Below are 21,282 nucleotides of genomic sequence, written 5' to 3' on the forward strand. Positions count from 1 at the left end.
GGGGTTTTATTATGAAAGCTCAAACAAATCTATAACTAAACTAACTAGATAAACTGTTTGGAAACGAATCACTTCAAGTAGTTTGGTTCAAATTAGATTACATCTCAAAATAATGGAGAATTATTTTAGTGCAATGGTCATTTATTCATTATTTTTTGATTCCTAAATTGATTTACGTATTTGGTCCATACACGAATACTAATGACTATAAGGACTTTTAATTTCATCGTCATACAATTAATTATCCCTAAATTTATTGTGCAGTTTATATCATGAAATATTCAATTTTGATTAATCCTAAAGGTTATTAGAATTAAACGATGCTAAGATTGGTCATCTAAAATATGCACACACATTAAAGTTCATAACTTTATCAACCTAACCCTTGGTTTTGATCCAACACTACTCACAATCATTTTATGGTAATAAAACAAGTATGATTCAAGAATATATAACTATATTGTTCTTCTAATCACATAAAGTCATCAATAGGTAATAAAGAAATGATCTTTAGCATATATGGATCTTCAATCAAACTTGACATACTAAATTAAATAAGAATAAACAAACCAAATACGCAATTTAATCCAAAATCTCATGATTCGTCTAAACTTGAACACAAAGCTAAAGGTTTGAACACCTAAATTCAAAAATTGAAAACAAAGAGAACACAAATAGAATTCTAATCGTGATCGGAAAAGAAAGCCGAATGATTCCCGACATGAATATGCTCTCAAATCCTCCAAATCTTTGCTCCATATCAATTTAATGGCCCTTAGGGCGCCTTCTAGACCCTCAAACGGCTCCTCTAATGTTTATAATCATAGGGAATGAATTAGGGTTAAAGATTAGGGTTAATGTTTTTGCTCTATTTATGGGTTTTAGTGTCACCACTGCATGGAGAAATACTTGTCATGTCGTGCGAGATTGAATCTTCCCGTGCAGGAAATTTTCCGATTTGCTAAGCCGTGGAAATGCTTTTCCACGGTGTGGGAACTGGGAATATGAACACTCTCAAAACACGAAGTTGTCTGAATTTTTTTCTAGTTTCTAGAACATTTTGAATCTCGTCAATCGGAGTTAAGATTCATGAGATATGGCCAAAACACTGATGATGGGTCAAGTTGTCCAACAACATCCTTTTTGATCTCTTTCAACTCATTTCTCATCCTTTTGCATTCCAAACTTCCATTTTACCTGTAATTGAGCATTTTAAAGCATATTACGTATCATATATCTTAAAATATAACATATTTACTCAAATATATTAAGATAATGACCTAAAATACATAGTTAAATAAAATCATATCAAAATACCTCACACTATTCTTTTGCTTGTCCCCAACAAAAACTAGATTCATTATGATTTCATTTCAATACCACACATCAAAACCTTGCTCACCGAGATCACACAGAATAACCCAAAGTGAATTCGCTAATTATGTTTCACCTCAATGCATATATTTGTGTCTAAAAGATCCTAAATACTTTCCAAATCCTAAATACTCACACTCCTCATAAACGTTCCCCACTTATTTTGAACAACACTCATTTGTGCATCACTCTGAATACATCCCTAGAAAATTTTATTAACCTCAAGGTAATTTTTGTTAAGTTTCCAAGCATATATATATATGATAAAATAACCTAAATTTAAAAATTATAATAAACAATCCCTTGGCTTTTTGCCTTATTCTTCACTTTCTTGATATTCAATTTTTGATAACTTTTATTCACTCAACAACTTTTTTCAACTTTTCTACTTTTTTTTTTCTTTTTTCACAATGTTTTTCATTTTTTTGATAACTCACTTTTTTAATCTCTCGAACAAAAAACCTAAAAGAAAAACATATGCTTAAGCAAGGGAACTTAAACTCGAACTTTAAATGTTAAAGACATTAGTCTAAAGTGCAATGACTATATAAATTTCCTAGATATATTTCAGTACACGATGTAAAACATATTATGTCTCTAAACTACACAAGTTTACATTTTTGTCTCATGATTTCACTAGAACTGGGAAGCCACATATATATACTATAACAAATTGGTTCAACTAAATTTTAGAATTCTCATCAAATTATCCCACATAACCCTAATTTTGGGGTTTTGCACCCTATTTAACCATCAATCTCCTTAGGCTAGCCTCATTTACAGCCTCCAAATACCAAAACCCTAGCCACGAAACCCTAAAGCCTTGTGTGAGCTTGTGAAACCTTTTTGAGAGAAAACTTATGCTTTTGAAGCTTGTGGAAGAATAGGAAGCTAGATGACTCAAGAAGAAGAGAGTAGATCCAGAAACTTCACTCCATTTGCAACATTTTCGAGTAAGCAAGTCTCTAACTTGCTCAATAATTTCTTAAATCTCTCCATTTCACTTTTATTGGGTTTTTGGTTCAAGAATGTTAGATTTTGGGATATGGATGACCCAAGTGGGTATTCTCCCAGATCTAGGACCTTGAAGGGCTATTATGGCATAAAGGTGCAAACTTTATGCCATTGGAACCCTCATGAAAGCTCTAAGATGTCATTTTGGCCTTTTAAGCCCCAAAATGCCATGCATGGAGGTAAAGACAGAAACTTTACGTGTTCAAATGATGTTTAAGGCCTAGATCTCTATTAGTATGCTTTAGTTTGGAGTATGGATGACTTGTGGATCAAGATCTAAGTCCTAAAGATTTAGGGTTTGAGCTAAACCAGTCAAAGGAGGGTATTAATGGGTAAAGTTGGAAACTTTACCCTTAAAAGGACATTTTCGGTGTATACGAGAAACAAGAAGCTTAGATCTGAAGAGTAGGGGTTTAATCCTTTAAGATGGCCCAAACATACTGAGGAACTCGGCGAGTCTAGAGCGGGACTTGACGAGTTGTGCCGATTTGTCACGACTTTGTACAAGGTAGAACTCGACGAGTCTGTGAAGGGACTCAATGAGTTGACTCATTGTATCACGACTATGAGTAGCCAGGGAACTCGACGAGTCAGGGGGATGACTCGACGAGTTGGATCGCGATTTCAGGGTTTTTGATTTATAGAACTCGGCGAGTTGAGTCAACCCAGAACGTTGACTTTGACCAGAATGTTGACTCTGACCATGGGTAAAATGGTCATTTTACCCTAAGAAGGATTATTAAATTTTGACTAAGTGTTATTGTGATAATGATAATCGGGGAGTCGTTGGAGCAACAGTTAGAGATTCCTCAGCGTGATATTTTACAGTTAGCTTTGCGAGGTAAGCTTTCCTCTAGTAGGAACGGGTCGAAGGCCCTGATGTCGGCCCGTTTATATATGTTAGTATATGTCGGGCTAGGGCCCATTTCCGAGCTGTCCCTAATGTAGGTTTATGTGTTTCCGGACTTCGATCCAATGCTGGGGCAAGACCGAGGAACGTTTGTATGCTTGATGTCTTCGTGAGTCTTGCATGTGTCTGTTAGAATGTTTCCGGATTTTAGTCTAATGTCGGGGAAAGCCCGGGGAATGTTCATATGTATTATTGATATTCATATGTATACCGATCTTTGCTTGATGCTGGGTGGGGCCCGATGCATGATTTCGGTACGATGTTGGGCGGGGCCCAATGTCGGTCTATGGTTCGATGCTGGGCGGGGCCCGATGTAGTGGGCTAGGCCCAAGTTATATTGTTATGTGATTATGTGATATGTACGTGTATGGTATGTGGTAGTTTGGGGAGACTCACTAAGCTTCGTGCTGACAGTTTTCAGTTTTGGTTTTAGGTACTTCCGCTAGTAAGGGGAAGAGCTCGGGATGACTGCATTGCACACACCATAGCTTTTAGTCTGGGAGGATTTACTCTGATATTATACATGTGATTTTGATACAACATTCTGATATGATGTTTTGAGATACTATTACTTATGTTTTTATGAGATGTTTTTGGGTTACCATAATATTATTTAGAAATGAAAAATGAAAATTTTGGACAATATTTTTGGGATGTTTCAGATGATGCTTCGGATTTTGCTGTAAACTGAAAAATGGATATGCTTTACCTTTCTGCTCATATCCTGACTTGGTGTGCAAAATGATTGGCGAAAACATTGTATAAATCAATATAAAATCCGAGAATCGTTTCTTAGGAATTTTCTTCGCACAAAAGATGTCGCCACGTCGTGGATATGCATGGACCACGACGTGGAAACTGAGAAATAGACATTTCTTCATGAATAAAAATCAACTCGAGTTGTGTAGGCCAAACACTCGTCTCGTCTATTCCCTCCAATAATTGACTTCAATAAAAGCCTCGATCCCTCTCTCATGTGGGTAAGTTCCCCACACTTATGTGATGCAACGCCTCTTGTGGAATATCTCTCGTTACAAAATTGCACTCGATCCTAATCGATGAAATATTGAAAGTATCCAAAGGGCAATATAATATAGCAAAGATTTAAAACATCAAGAGAATCAACATGGAAAACAAAATTAGACAAACTAATAATAAAAATAATAACACAATAAAATAACTAAGTAGGATATCATGATCACCCGTGTTCGTCTGAATCATGAAACAATTGTTGATTAAATACCTTGCATGCATGATGTAGTTTGTGACAACAAAAACTTTCAGGACCCGTTAGGCTACTTCATTTATTTTCTTTGCACTATTAACTAATAAGTAGAACAAGATTGACCAACTAGTCAAGAGTAGTTAGAGTTCAGTTTTGCACATAACCACCACAACACGTCTCATTATACTACGCCTCGTGGATTGAGTTGGACAAATCGCCAAAGTAGTATAAACAAGTCAAGAATTCCCTACTCCTTTGCAATCTCGAAACCCATGCAAAAAGAAAAACCAAGCAATTCGTATGATCACGAATTTTTGCACATAACAACAAAAACCTTCCCGACAAGTGACATGTTATCAAAGAAAAATAAAAATAAAACTAATAAAAATGAAAAACCAAATAACGAATAATCAAATAAACTAAATTAATTGAAAACCGTTCCCCGGAAATAGCGCCAAAAACTTGATGTGTATTTTTAATGCACTGGTTTTTTATTTATAATTCCTAGTTTGTCACATCTAAACTACACCTTATAGGCAGTGAACGTGATCGAGTATAATATAGTTTTGATAAGCAAGAGTGTCGAAATTAAGGGGAACGGTAGTGAATTATCATTAAAATATTTGATTATAAGTTATATTAAATATAAGAAAGCAATAAAATAGGGTTTTATATGAAATATCAAACAAATATATAACTAAACTAACTAGATAAACTGTGTGGAAACGAATCACTTCAGGTACTTTCATTCAAACTAGATTACATCTTAAAATAACGGAGAATTATTTTAGTGCAATGGTCATTTATTCATTATTTACCGATTCCTAAATTGATCTATGTATTTGGTACATATGGGTTGACATATTCTCATTTCTGTGCTCATTCCAATGACAAGTTGACCATGCATGTGAGTTCTATGAGTTCTTAATTGTTTTGCATAACAACTTGGATGACATGGTAGGCCCTTGTGCTGCTAGGTGGCAAGAAATTGAGATTGAACAAGTTCAATCCATATGAGTATGGATTTGTCACTAACCTTGTCTTATGATTATGGTTTGACAAATTCCCATGGATAGGAACATACACACCATAAAATCTAAGTGTCATAAGGTTTCTCTCCAATTCATGAAAATGATTGTGAGCAAATGCTTTCACTAAGTGGATTTTAAAGAGATAGCAATTGTGGGATTTGCATTCTCAAATTTGATTATGATTACGACATCCATCCTCATAATTTGAATTGTGAGAAGGGGCAAGAGGTCTAAACACTATGATTACGACATTTCTCTTCATAATTGTTTAGATACATATGTGAGCTATCTAAGGAAAGGTGTATGATTTTGACTAGCAATCATAGCTCTTAAAATCTGCTGTTGGTGCTAAGTTCTTAAAGGCCAAATACTACAAGTTCTACAAGCTACACAAAGAGGTAAATTCCTAACTAGTATTTTATGTTGTTTATATCATTTGTATGCTAGTTGTAGGCTTAAAGCTTTGGAAACAATATTGCATGTATAATTAGAGAAAACATAGATCCAAAGCTTTTAGGGTTGTTTGTGCACCATAAGATGTTGTAGTATACTAAAATCCAACAAATACATAGTTAAATAAGGTCATATTAAATCTCTATAACTTCTTCCATGAAGTAAAGTCTTACCATATTCATCCAAACTAGAACCATCAGGGCCGGTTGAATCACCACTAGAATAATGTTCTTGATGCTTCCGATTGACCCTTCATGGTTTTTCGTCTAACAATACCACAAGCTATTGAGTTATGATTTTGGTAGTTCTTTGGAGTTCTTCAATATGTCTATCGCGTCTGATATTCTTAGCTTTTTTTGCACTCATATCATGAGGTAATTCCATGCTATTTAGGAGGAGAGAAACCAATAAATTGACGAAGAACACAACCGATGATAACTTGGGTTTGCTCTGATACCAGTTGATATGTACGTGGGTGGAAATAAGATAGAAGAAAAGGGATGTGACCAGGGGTAAGGTAAACAACCAGATTAGATCGAGGATAAAGTAATTAAACACCACCAAGATCAACCAAATTGGTGAACGTTGATGTTAATACATAATAGTGATAAAGAAACAACACCACACTAACAACAATCAAGAATCAACTCCTTTCGTGTATGAACACCCAAAATCAGCTTCACAAGCTATTGTAAATTAATTATTCAAAGATGCATTTTTCTGCTACACCTTAGAGCTCCTTATATAAGGTTGGAATTTAAAAGGAACATAACTCTAGAAAAATGAAAGGACTAAAGAAAGACCAAAAGTTGCAAGCAATTCAAAGACAATTAAGGAAGCATTAAAAACATTAATGAGCTGATTAGGAAGACTTTTCAACTCCATTAGGCTGCCAAAAAATTATATTTCTCCCTTTATCTATTTTGAGCCCAAAATAAAATTATGATTAAAGCCCAAGGTGAGTTGGAGACATGAAATGGGATGCTTTAGTACTAGCTGAAAATAACGTGGATGCCCCTGTATCCATCCATATAGGTTGGTACATGGGAAGAATTTTCATATTCCGGTAGAAATTAAGCACAAATCTTATTGGGCACTCATGACTTGCAATTTTGAATTACCAGAACTATGCACTAACCAACTGATGCAAATGAGTGCTTTGGAAGAACTACAAAATGAATCATACGTAAATTCATTTATTTATAAGAATAAAACCAAGAGATGGCACGATGCAAGATTAAGGGGATATAAAAATTTCCAACCAGGGCAAAAGGCGTTACTTTTCAACTATAGATTATAGCTATCTCCTGGAAAATTAAGAATTCAACGGTATGGACTTTGTATCATAAAAGAAATATTTCCTCATGGAGCAATTGAATTACTCACAAAGGAAGGAACAACATTCAAAGTTAATGGGCATCAGGTCAAACATTATGAGGAAGGGATGCAAAATGAAGACATTAGACATGAATATGCCTGGTGCAATGTAGAGCGGGAAGAAATCCAACTAATGACTCCTGAAAAAGAAACGCTTTCGGGAGGCAATCCACGGTTTGATTTTTCTTTCTTTTCTTTTAGTTAGTTTAGTTTTATTTTACTCATCGTATGTTCGTTTAATGATGGTTCTTGTGAGGACGAGTAAATAAATGTGTATGGGGTGGAAATAATTATGAAAAAATGATATTTTCCACATATAATTTTTGAGAAAATTCTCAGTTGCCAAGGAGTGGTAAGAAACGACCACATCGTGGGGACTGGTAAAAACTTGATTTATGTGTCTATTTGAGATGTCGCACCATAGTCATATATTCACCACAGCTTGGTCTTCAACGGAGCATAAAAATAAAAAATCCTAAAACCAATATTCACCTTTCAATCTAAAATGTATCCCCATGTTGTTGCCTATTGTCATTCGATCTATCATCGATGATTCGGTCTGATTCACCATCGTTCTTTTCCATTATCATCATCCAGGTAACATTCTTGTGTTTTTAATCTTAAGGGGTTTGTTGTTTCGCTTTGATTTAGTTGATTTTGGGTTTGATTTTGTTGCTCCTTAGTTTTACAATTTAGGGTTTATCGGTTTAGGGTTATTTGAATGTTTGGTATTCAAGGTTTATTTCTTAATACATTAATACATTGTTTTAAAACAAAGCCTTGTAATTAGATTGGTTGATTGAGCCTAATCAGTGACCTAAGATTCATGTTGTTCATCCATCGCGACGTGGTACAGCAAGGCAGCACGTCTTGGTACCTGTGTAGACTTTCTTATATTGTCTTTTACTTCTAATATTTATGGATGTGTATGGGTATGTTTTGTTGATTATTTTTGCAGGAATATGGCACCACGAAGGGATGCAAAACCTTGTTTGTTTGCATGGTATCATTTTCCTAAGGATGAGGACCCGATAAAAGTCGTTCGATGGAAAGGAAGGATAAGGTGGTTAAGGAAGTAGGAATTAGATCTGCCTCCAGTGGTGGACTGGGAATGGGTGGAAAATGTTGGAGTTGGTGAACGATCTGCCCCTCGCTTCACGAAGAGAATCACTGGAGATGGTTTCCAGTTCACCTATGCAGGCTAGAGGAGACTGGTTCAGATTAATGAGCCCGTCAACAAGGAAATTTGTGTGGTGTTCTTCTCCACATTGAACTTAAAGAGACGCGGGGATGTGTGGAATTTGAGAAATTTCATATTCCGACTAGGAGGGGTTAGCCGGGAGTGCAAGTTAATGGATTTTTCTTGGAGACTAGATCTCTAAAACCGCTCGGATGCCATCATGGATAATTTTGTTTCATTATTGAATGCCTGCCACGACAACTTTCCTCAAGGGGTGGATGATTATAGATACCGGGCAACTATTTCTAATGGAGTGTATATGGAGGGGACTACTACGGAAGGGTATATTTGGTCTCCAATTCTCGGGTTCATCTATCATCTGATCACCTTCACTCTGAATCAGAAAAATGATGGGGAAAAAGTTCCTCAATTGGATCTATTTGATTTATGGAGCATTGTTACACCTGGCGCCTTTTACAATCTCCCTTATGTAATTGCTGATTGTCTTTCTGAGCGGGCTGCTAAGCAGTGCACAAGATCTCCTATCTACGGGGGCATGTTGGTGACAAGAAATCATGCCTTCCTCCATAATGGAATGGCCTTTTCACTCTCCTGTTCAAAGGACTCTCAGAGCGAAGCGCTGGATCAGATGGGGCGAGCAAGTCGTTCATGACCATGCTTTATAGGTTATACAACGGGATTCATATCGACTATGGTTCGATCCTATGGCAACAGATTGTTCAAAATTTATCCTCTTCTCGCCATTCTGAAGTTTCGTGTGGCAGGTTCTGGACAATTGTCACAAAATGGGCGATGGATCGTTATCATGTCCCGATCATGGCGGACTCGCTTCTCTCCTCCATCGCAACATTCCACACAACGAAGATAATAGTCACTGATCCGTCCAAGTATTTGTTTATTGGATCGATTCCAGCATCCATGTATGCCTGTGTGTCTGAGGCGAGTAATGTAATTCAAGAGTACAACAAGCTTCCTTCTTCGGTTCCAAGGGAACTTACACTCGCAATGATTTGTTCCATTGAGGAAGCAGACAAGCCGACAAAGAGGGGAAAGAAACAAGAAAAGAAGAAGGAAGAAAGGGTTACCAAAGGAGCTAAGGGGAAAACTCCAAACAAGCGAAAGCAAGAGAAGGGAGCTCCATCTCAACCGAAACAAAAGAAACACAAGAAGGCTATAAGGAAGCTTATTCTCTCTTCCTCAAGTGATTCTGAGTATATGCCAGCTAGGCATCATCCGCTCACTCAACGCCATGAAAGCGAATCAGAGAGTGAAAGCTCTGATAACGAGGGTTTGGTTCGTGGTGCCACACCACCTCGTTTGCCTAGCCCTGAGGTACATGTTAGGTCTCAAGCTCCTTCCCCTCCGCCTGTCTCCTCACCTATTTCAATATCTATCTCTATTCCTCCCATCCCCACTACAATCCCTTCTCAAACCACTTCTACAATTCCACTTCCTCCTCGTATTTTCTCTGATGCTACAACCACCACCACAACTGAAGTTCAGACCAACGTATCTGATACGGGGGTTCGGTCTTCTATCCTTGAAACATCTAAACCACTATCTCCCATCCCTTCAACCAAAACCAATATTGTCCTTGGTGGTGAAGGAATGGATTTTTGATTCCTTCTACTACAGCCCCTACCGGGTTCAGAGTGATGAAGATGATGATGCTCCCGTTACCAAAAAGCACATCAAGGAGCTGAATGATAAAATCGACAATCTTATGGCCTCTTCCTCCTCTCACCATCCCTACTCTGACGCTGCTATTTAGGGCATGGTTGACACTTTTGTCAAGGCTCATGAAGCCTCAATTTCTAAAGCCACAGATGCCATTACAGCCTCAACCAAAGTCTGCACAGAAGCGACCAAAAAAGTCGATAAACTAGTTCACAACGCTAATATTTTTCTCAAGTCTTTACAGGGAGCAGCTGAGTTGAACGCTTCTAAAGTGAACAACACCATTTCCAAACTTGAAGAATCCTTTGCTGCTGAGAAGCAACACTTTGCCTCCTTTCGCTAGAGCATTCAAAAGGATAACATTGCACTTCAGTCCTGTCTCAATGAACATCTCACAAAGCTCCAAGCTGATCTGGCCATGGAAAACATGATCATGGATGATATTGCTCTCAAGACTACTCAGCTGAAAACCAAAAATCTCCATCTTTCTCAGGCAAACAAGGAGGTTTCTCACCTTCGATCTGAAAGGGTTGTCATTAAGATCTATGTCTCAAACGTACACGCCATTCTATCGAACGTTCTGGAGGCTCACGACCCTATCTTTACCCTATCAATTAGACGACATCTTGCTGAAAAACTTGGCCCTGCACTTGAGATGTTGAGTCACATCGAAGGTGTTTCAGAGACTGTGGTATCTCCGACACAAGGAGGAGAAGGACCAACAACTTTGTCTCAACCTCCTCCTACTACCCAGCCAGAACAACCGAAGACTAAGCATGCTTCGGGTTCGGGCTTTAAGGATAAAGGCAAGGGTATTGTGGATGACAGTGATGAGGAAAGGGAAACAATAGCTGATGATCTGAAGCGAAAGGCAAGGGATATGGAACTCGATCTCAATGCGAAGGTTACAAGGGAAGCTGAAGAGAATGAAAGGAGATTAAAGGAGGATCATGGCCTCCTGGAAAGCAAGAAAACCCTCTTTCCCCTCTGGACTCTAGAGAATCTAATCAAAGAGGCTATTGAATCCGCTAGCACTCATTAGCTTGAGCCAGTAATATCGTTGGATCGTGAAAATACAAGGGACTCTTAGTTCGATATGCCAATCACCCAGAAGGCATTTGTTTTCCACAACTTTCTTCCTCTCGCAGAAGTACCTCATCCAGACCCGAAGGTTGATCATGAGCTAATCGACTACTATTTGGAGTTCGCTCAACCTCAATACCTTACTTGGAGTGCTCAGAAAATTATCACAGTTCGGTTCCTTAAGCCTCACGGAGCAGGGAGATTCATCAACGTCAAATTCAAGGTTACCAGAGGTTCGGCCAAGTCTGAGCATACCTTCTCCCTTGCTGATCTACCTAATCTAAATCCTCATGATTGGATTGTTCTGCACAACATTCTTCTCTCCAACCCAGTCGAATACGAGCCAATCATTAATCATCTAAAAATAATGTTAGTCTGCTACATTCTGGAGGTAGCCAAGATGGATCAAGAGATCGCTTCAGTTCTCAGAAAGAAGCCCACCATTATGCCTGTCGGTTCTGCAAGCGATGTCAACAAGATGAAAATGGAAAAGATTGACCCGAAGCTGAACTCGGTGATGTTCACCAGGCAAGAAGGACAGAAATGTATGTTCGCTCTAACTGATAAACATCTCTTTACTACTTCGTGCTTAGATCATGTTCTGGGAATCATTCACAGGTGTAAGAAAAATAGTGAAGACGATAAAAAGTACTTCACTAATATAATAAGATGGTATATCAACTTTCGCCAAGTCCTTGTTGTTGTAATTCCAAACTTGTTCAAGGTGGTGAAGCGAGCAACTAGTAATCAACCGAAGTAAAGGCCTCGACCCAATTGACGCAAAGGGGGAGACTGTTGAGTTTTGAATGTTGCGTATTGGGCTCGGTTTGGTTAGCCCAATTTTGTAACCGGTTTGGGCCTGTCCAACCGCGTTTTGTTTTATTCTAGGGTTTTAGTATTTAAGGTCATGCATGCATCATTTTAGTGTCGATGAAATAATTCTCTTTATTGTATTGTAAACCCTAGCTCGCCTCTACAGTGGAAATTTTTGATCGAGCTCTATTGAGGCGTGACTACATTTGAATCATTCAGCATTTTCTTGATTCCATCTTGTGTTCATTGTTTTGTTTAATATAATTGTTTGTTCTTCTTTGATTAACCTGTAAAAGATCTAAACGATCTTAGAGATTTTATCTCATCAATTGGTATCAGATCTAGGTTATCTCTTAAAGATTTTATCTCATCAATTAACTCCCCAATTCCAAGTGGGATCAAAGGATTCAAAGGTTATCTCTTAAACATCCTATGGTTGTTATTGTCTTTCTAGTTTGTGTATTTGGATCCTCTTGGTGGTTTTGTTAAAATGATCTTAAAATAAACTAATTATTTTATATTCTTATGTTTGCCACTAAAATTGTTTTATAAAATTATGATAGTTTTTGGTTTTCAAAACCCATCACTTCTACCAATATTAAATAAATATCGGAAGAATACAATTACATGTGGCCGATATCAAACATTTTGTCGACTGAAAGATCTGACACTACAACGATTGGACTCAGACAAGAGCTACGCAATAGCGCCAAATAAAAGAATCTAAAACTATTTAATTCTGGGAGCATGAAACCTAATGTATTTGTCAAATAACAAAAAAATATCAGTATAGGTTCTAAGCAGCAAATAATAAACAAATTTCTAGGCTATAAGGCACCTTAAGTATCAGACATTTTTATCATGCAATTCCTAGAAAGGTCCCTAGCCAACATAATAGCATGCATTTCTAACATTTCACATACTTTCCTTTTGTATTATTCTTTTCTAAAAAGATTTGTTAATTATTCAAATCCTTAGTTTGAGTCTGGAATCACACGAGTGGTCATCCAATTCTCTCTAACCAGAGCTCTGATACCAACTTGTAACGTCCCAATATTCATTTCTATTTATGTATATATATCAAAGTATAACTACAATGTGCGGAAAACATGATGCGAATGCGGGTGTGTACAGTCGAGCCTTATCCTTCTCATGAACAGAGGAAGTACCTGAAAACATTTATAATCAATTAGGTAAGCACGAAGTTTAGTGAGTTCTCTAAAATACCATATGCCATAGTACATATAATTCATACACATAACGACTCACAACATTTTGTCGATCCACCAATAAAACACATAATGGCCTTTAACATAAAGCTTGATCTGCACCTTGGCCTTCAGCATAAAGTTGGTCTGCCCCTTGGTGTTCACATGAAACTGGTCCGCCCAAGTCTATTGGCCTGCAGCATGCGGATGGTCCGCCCTCAACTCCTACGTAATTTATCAATACATATCTAGCAGACAAACATTTCCACATAACAAGCAACTAAGTCAATCTAATTGCCTAATAGCATACTACATGGCAACTATATCCCAACATACAGAGGATACATACTGGAGTATAAAGTATAGTGTGAAAACTCACCAAGACAATTACTCAGACGATTAACAATTATTCTTCTGTCGATTCAACTAGCAGTTAACGCGTCTATCAAGTATTAACCTATAATATTATAATTTATTAATATCTATGGAAATCTGGTAGAAGTTAGATCCTTCACTAATTCAAAATATACTTTCACGACTATCAAATAAGGACCATCCAGGTAAGACAGTTAGGAAGCATGATCATTTCAGCATATAGTTTTTTTGAAATCCAACAACCAAGCCAACATGCCCATTCTAGACCCCTCTCCTGTAAATAGACCAATCAGGATATTTAACTTGAATTAATGACTAACCCGGTACTTATAGGTTCTTAATAATGGCTATAAACATAATCATAAGTTAACCTGAAAGCCTAGCAAGAAAAGCTTAACTTACAAAAATTTCTAGAGAAAAACGGGAAATTACGCGGCAGTACTTCGACACAAAAGCTCCTCTTCGTCGGGCTTCTATATATCTCAGAGCCCCACTAAAATGCTCAGAATTCTATAAAAATTTGGTCTCAAGTAAGGATGTAACATCCGGAATGTCGGGTATAATAGTTTGTGTTTCAATTTTGAGGATTTAGGAGGGACTCGACGAGTCGAAGGTCTGACTCGCCGAGTCACGTCGAGTTGATCGCGTGGATTTAGTGAGCGGACTTGACGAGTCCAAGGATGGACTCGCCGAGTAGGTACTGGGAAGAGAAACTCTAAGTTCCGGGGTTGGATCCTATTTAAAGGAACTTATGACCTTGGATGCCCCTCATATCTCTTGTGAGAAACCCTAAATCGCCAGTAGAGTCATGGAAGAGTTCCACTGATGAAATCAAGAAATTGGGTGGGTTTTATGGAAGGAAAAGATCATGATTCAAGCAAGGAGCAAGATGGGGGCTGTGGATCTAGCATTTCTTCACATCAGACGACTGTAGGAGGTATAATCTTGCATCCTTTTCATCTATTTTGGTTAGACCTCATGATCTTGGGAGTTTTAGGGTCTAACTCCCCTTCTTTTGTGCTTGTGAGCTAAGTAAGACATGATCTGAGGTGGGAAACCTCAAATCTATACTTTGTGAGGTCCTTGGAGGCTAGATGCCTCAGCTTTAGTGGTCAAAATGAGGGTTGATGACCAAAAAACCTTCATGAAGAGCATGTATTAGCGTTTGGAAGCAATAGCATCATGTATGAACGTAAAGATCAAAGCTTTACGTAATTATTGAGACTTGAGATGATAGATCTATGGTTCAGAGTGATAGAGCTGGTTGAAATCGTCTGAATGAGTATGAGTCTGGATAGACTCGCCAAGCCCATGAGCCGACTCGACGAGTCGGTTAGGGTTTCCTGACTAGGCTGAATCGCGAGCTAACTTGGTGAGTCGTGGAGTCGACTCGACAAGTTGAGCTGGACCTTGTGAGATTTCGGAGAAAGTGAGTGGACTCGACGAGTCTCAAGGGTGTACTCGCCGATACGGGTCGAATCTGGACTGCAGACTGGAGTTTGGCTTTGGCTGACTTAAGGGTTGGGTCAACCCTGTGAAATGGAGACCATGGAGGGGTAAAATGCTCTTTTACCATTCTAAGAGATCATAAAGAGAGGAAGAGAAACCATTAGTATATTTGAGTATGATTAAAGTATTAATTAGAGAAGTTTGCCTTATTTGTTAGGGGTGGTTGGTTTGAGTTTCGAGTACGAGGATTAGTGCTTGCTCGCTTTCGAGGTGAGTCTTCTCACTATACTTACCATGAGTGGTATTTTGTGTGACTGAGATGCCTTATGTGTTTATATTGTGTATTGTGATATCCTGCATTATTTCTTTGTGATTTATGTTGTATATTACCTAGAGTTACAGTGTTAGGGTCGGGGGGACCATAGAGTTAGGGCCGGAAGGTCCATAGAGTTAGGGCCAGAGGGTCCGCAGAGTTATGGGACTGGAGGGTCCCACAGAGACACATTGACCAGAGGATCATACAGGGTTATAGCCTCGAGTGGCTAATATGTGTTGTATGTGGTATTTTGGGGAACTCACTAAGCTTCGTGCTTACCGTGTTATGTGTTATGTGTTATGTGTTTCAGGTTCTTATCAGGATCGCGGGAAGGCGGCGGCTCGATTGTACACACAAGAGAAAAGAATCACGAATGGGGATCTTGGATTTTGATAATGTTTTGAAAACTTTGTTGACTATTAAATGGTGCTTATATAAAAAGACATGTGTTTTATGAAATTTAAATGAAAAATTCGTTTGAGAATTTTACGGTGTTACAAAGGAAAAACGTTTGAGAGATAAGGGATTGAATTATGTGAGAAAATCAGCAGCTATTTATAAGGAATACAGGGGGGTGCGGGTGTCGCGCCAATTGATTGTGTTGGCCAATCCATTTCTTACCATGTGTTGCTTTCTGATTCGTCCACATAAGTCCCTTTTAGAAGCTGCCACATGTCATCAATCTATGGTGCCACATGTCCTAATCTCATGGTGCAACGTCACTTGGTTGGCAAAAGAGTCATGCGCTCTCTTATCCATGTGGTGCCTCCTGGTGGTGCCACGTCACCATAGCAGGTATTTTCCTAAAATATTCGAACAACCTTAACTTTCGCATACGAGTTCCGTTTTTGATATTCTTTATATCCCCATAATACTCTCGACGAGATATACAACTTTCTTTAAGGTCTCAAAAGCTAATTCTCACTCTATTTTAAATTCAAATTTTCATAGAAATTACATTGTTAAATTTTGTGTATAAATCTTAATTCTTTCATACAAACTCTGTTCTCGACTGTCTTTATATCAACAGGTTCAATTTACGAGATCTTCAACTCTCGTTTATATTGTTTTGGAAAACACTCAACCGATCTTAATTTCGATTGTGTCGCACACTGTTGCGCTGAAACTTTGAAAAATCATAACCTCCTCATATGAACTCAGATTTGGACATGCTTTAGATGTAGACTTTCACTTTTATGACTACTACGACTTTTGTTTGGATTACTTTAGCTAATAAGCAACATATCTCTGAATCACTTTTTACGACACGCTTTGCCGTATGGGGTTGAACACAAAACATCGAACAATCATAACTTCATACGTAGTCAGATTTAAGTGTTATATATACCTATGAAAATGGTATTGACGTCCCTACACGTTTATGATGATTATTTTGGCAAAAAAAAATTAATATATTTCTACTCGAATTTTATAAATAAAAAGTTTATATTTAAATCATACTAAATGGTGAAATTTGGGTGTTACATTACTCTTAAATGATGTGTTCTCCTAATCATGATGTGGTTTCCTTGGTTTCAACATGTGTTTCCCTAATCATGCATTTTCCACATAACTATATATATATATATATATATATATATATATATATATATATATATATATATATATACACTCTAATAAATGAAGGTTTTTTGCCACATGTCATTTTCTCCTTCATTTGGACACATGACATTTTCTAAAATTTTTAAATTTTATATTTTCCACTTGTCATTTCATTGTATTTTTTCATTTTATTAAATTAAAATTTCACATTTAATATGTAAGGTAATACATATGTAAGGTATTTATTAGAAAGAGTTTATATATGTAATGTATTCAATACAATAAAGCCTCATTAATTTTAATAATTCAATTTTTTTTTTCATTTTTCCTATAAATTCAAAACTTTCAAATTGTTAAAATTTCATATTTAATTTTTTTTAAAAATAAACTTATATAATACATGGGTCTCACACCTACTATATATAATAATAATAATAATAATAATAATAATAATAATAATAATAATAAATTGGGCATCTGTAAAAGATTGGCCCTAGATGGTTTCCCCTATTGCCCACCCTCAGGAACTGGTCTGACAAAAAGTTATTAGTTTGTACTTTTACGATCACTAAAAACTTTATTACAAAGACTCCAATTCCTAATCTCACCTCTCACTAAAAACTTTAACTAAGCTGAAGTGGGATAATTCAATTATTATTTTTTTCAATTCGAAGATGAAACATAATCTTAATGTTAGCAAAGTGGTTGCGACTCCTACCATGCCACCATCCCCGATCCTCCAATACCGATAGTATCAAATACATAGAGTCGTCCCGACAATCCTGCTTCTACGATAATGAGACCAGACTGCAGAAGCCTCCTACTTCAACTAATCTAATTCAAGCTTCGTCGATGAGACTAGACCACCTACACCTCACACCTGAGGCTCTACACGTTCGTTTATCTTTTTCCCTTGCAATAAATAAACTATAATGGTTGGTCAATCTTGTCCATTTAGATTTGATCATTTCTTTCATTGATCATGTTTGCTTCCACTGTTTCAATAAGAGCATTGTTATTAAGGTTTTTTTTCTCTAAATCGGTTGATGTCTCTGGTCTATGTTTTGCAAGACCTGTGGATGATCACTTGCTATTTTAAAACCACAACATTTCATTGTGTGATTTAAAATCAAAATTGCACCATTTGAAACCATACCGTTGAAATAATTGTAAAACTGTACCACTTGAAAAACTGCACATTGTGATTTTTAGATTACTGTAATGCCCAGTTTATCGTATGCTAATTATGAAGTTATTGTCATTTTTTGGGTTGACCACGACGTGGTGAATGGATCGCCACGACGTGGAAATATGTAGGAAACATGTGTATTAATAGTGCCTCCCATGTCGTGGCTATAGGGTACCATGACATGGCGGCGACTGTTTAAGCAAAACCCTAATTTTCGGACTATGAGCCCTATTTAAAGAAGTAGGAGCTAGGGTTTCACCCCCTTATTAGCCACCATCACCCTCCAGTATTTAGAAACCCTATCCCTAGCATCTTTTGCTTTTTATGAGCTCATTTTAGTGTTTTTGGTGATCTTAGAGGAAGAACAAGGAAGTGTAGTGCAAGACTAAGCAAGAAATACATATCCACTCCTTGTTTTCACTCTCTGGACCTCTGGTGAGCTTTCTAGTTCCATTCTGGTTGGATTATCTTCATAGATCTAGACTTTTATCACATTTTGGACTCTTGTTTGTATTTGGCAATATAAAAGGGATAAAGTTTGTAACTTTATGACTCTTAAGGGTCCCAAGAATATTATATCTCATGGATATGAGATTTGGTTGTGTTTTGACATCCATGCATGATTTTTGATCACCTTTATACCCATTTGACCTAATTTGAGTTCTAGACATATTTTGGGTATGCGTGTCTATAAAGCTTCCACCTTTATGATAGACCATGTATTACAAAACCTTTCTGGAGTGGTTAGGTTAAGGAATTTTCAGATTTAGGACTTATTGGTTAAGACATTGTGGTTTTGGCTTTATTTCGGACCTAGGGTTTGAGTTTGGACCTTTTGGATGGTCCTTAGGGGTAAAGCTAGAAACTTCATCCATCTATATCATGTTTTGAGTGAGATCTGAGCTTTGTAGCTCGAGACATTGAAGGAAATAACTTAATCATTTGAGTTGCTTGGAACCCCATTTCCATGACGTGGTGTCAGGTCACCACGTCGTGGCAACTATGGATCAGATCGTCAGTTTTGTCCTTTAGGGATGATGAAGTGGTGAAGGACCACCATGACGTTGCAAGTCAACGTTGACCGTTAACTTTTTGACCAGTTTGACTTTTTGTCAAACTTGAGTAGAATTGAGCATTTGACTAAGGATTAATCTTGGTTTTGCTTTAAAAATCTTGGATTCACTGTTCTACTATTGAGGTGATGGGTAGAGCTGATATTCGGAGTTGTGACTTATTCAGCTATTTGTTCAGACTGAGAGGTGAGTCTCCTCCTAGTGTTTAGCGGGTAGAAGGCACCAATGTCAACCCATAATATACGGTTATTAGTATGCAAGCTATCTGTATGATTCTTGCATGTGTTGTATGTGTTTGTATGTATATCGGGCGGGGCCCGATGCCAGTCAGGACCTGATGAATGTACCGGGCGGGGCCCGATGCCAGGCGAGGCCTGGTGAATGTACTGGGCAGGGCCGGAAGTATGTATGTATGATATATATGGTATGTGGTATTTTGGGGATCTCACTAATCTGTGTGCTTATAGTTTTGTGGTTTAAACATTTCCATGTACTTCTAGTTTTAAAAAGATGAGCACGGCTTGATCGTATTGCATCCCCTGGAGATTTATTCCACAATAATTATTTATGATTTTACTATGATGTTTTGAAAATATTTTTTACTCTAATCTTCTTTTGGGATAATATATGAATTGTTTTGACTTATGAAAAATGAAAATTTTACTCGGTATTTCTAGGAAGTTACACGTTGGTATCAGAGTCTTTGTTTGATAAATTCGGGCACACTCTCGGGTGTGTCTGAACTCAAACTGAGAACTTAATAAAATCTTTTAAAAGAAAATATTTTTTCCAAAATATTTTAGGAAAAATTGGTGCGATGCATGCAATCAATCGACCTTAAGTAAGTATTTCCCAAAATACCCATACATGTGTTATGATTATTGTTTTGGTATGAGTATATGAGAATCGCATGCTAGATTAGGGCAAAGGATCTGCTCAAGATTGTATGATAGAATGCTTGGATTTATGCCTTTTATATGCTTGTTGGTTGAGCTTTTAGATCTTCATGCTAGAATAGATTTCCGATTGTTGGATGGAATGGCCTGATTAGGTGAGGTGCTGGTTAGTTTACTCAATGTTTGAATGTTGCTGATTTTGTGCTTTTAGGGACCTTCAATAATATCGGCTAACTGCTAAGCGAATATGTTAGGTTACATGTTGTTGGGATTGGATAATTTTAGAAGGTTAGGTTTAACTCTATCGCACAACTCTTGTTTAAGTCCAACTGTTGTAGTGTGAGACCTTATAGTCGAAAAAATTTTAAGTGCCTGTAGCATGTAATTGTATTCATGAGGTAATTATAAGGTATTAGAGGGAGTCTCTTCTTCAGCTGATGGAGAAGGGTGGTGTGAAGGGAACCCTAGGACAACCTAGGAAGCATGGTAGAGTGTGTTTGCTTGAGAATTTTCGGAGGAGGAATCCTAGAAGGAGATTCTAGGAATATTAGCAGTGTGTGCTCGTTTGAGAGTGAGTATATGTGGATGGATCGGGTGATAGTGTACATGAGTAGTTACTTAGAGGATCTGAAATGATTCTTAAGGAAAGTACAGATAGGTTTGGAAGGTAGTATTAGGTCCGTACTACTGAAAGCACTCAATTTGTACTCGAATCAAGGAAAATTATGGGGATTCTAAGGAGCTGATTGAGGGTAGATTGTACGGGTTAGCACCATGGTTCATTACAGTGTGTTTTTTTCTTATTCGGTTATGGCTATTCAGGTTGAAGATGGACCTAGTGATTGTTTGGTTCTTAGTGGCATTGCCAGCTTGGGACTAAATGGTGCAGACCTGAGTGAGTTAGTGGATTTCGAGGTCTCAAGGGACTTGCTCGAGGTAGTGTCAATTGAGTCGTAGGACTCAAGCGGGAAGTGATTGTGATTATCAGATCAAGGATGGCAACTAGAGACCGAGTGATTGGCAGATGGATTGGGATGTCACCATCTTTGATGTGA

The sequence above is a fragment of the Lactuca sativa genome, chromosome 6, assembly GCF_002870075.4.
Source record: "Lactuca sativa cultivar Salinas chromosome 6, Lsat_Salinas_v11, whole genome shotgun sequence".
Lineage (NCBI taxonomy): Eukaryota > Viridiplantae > Streptophyta > Magnoliopsida > Asterales > Asteraceae > Lactuca > Lactuca sativa.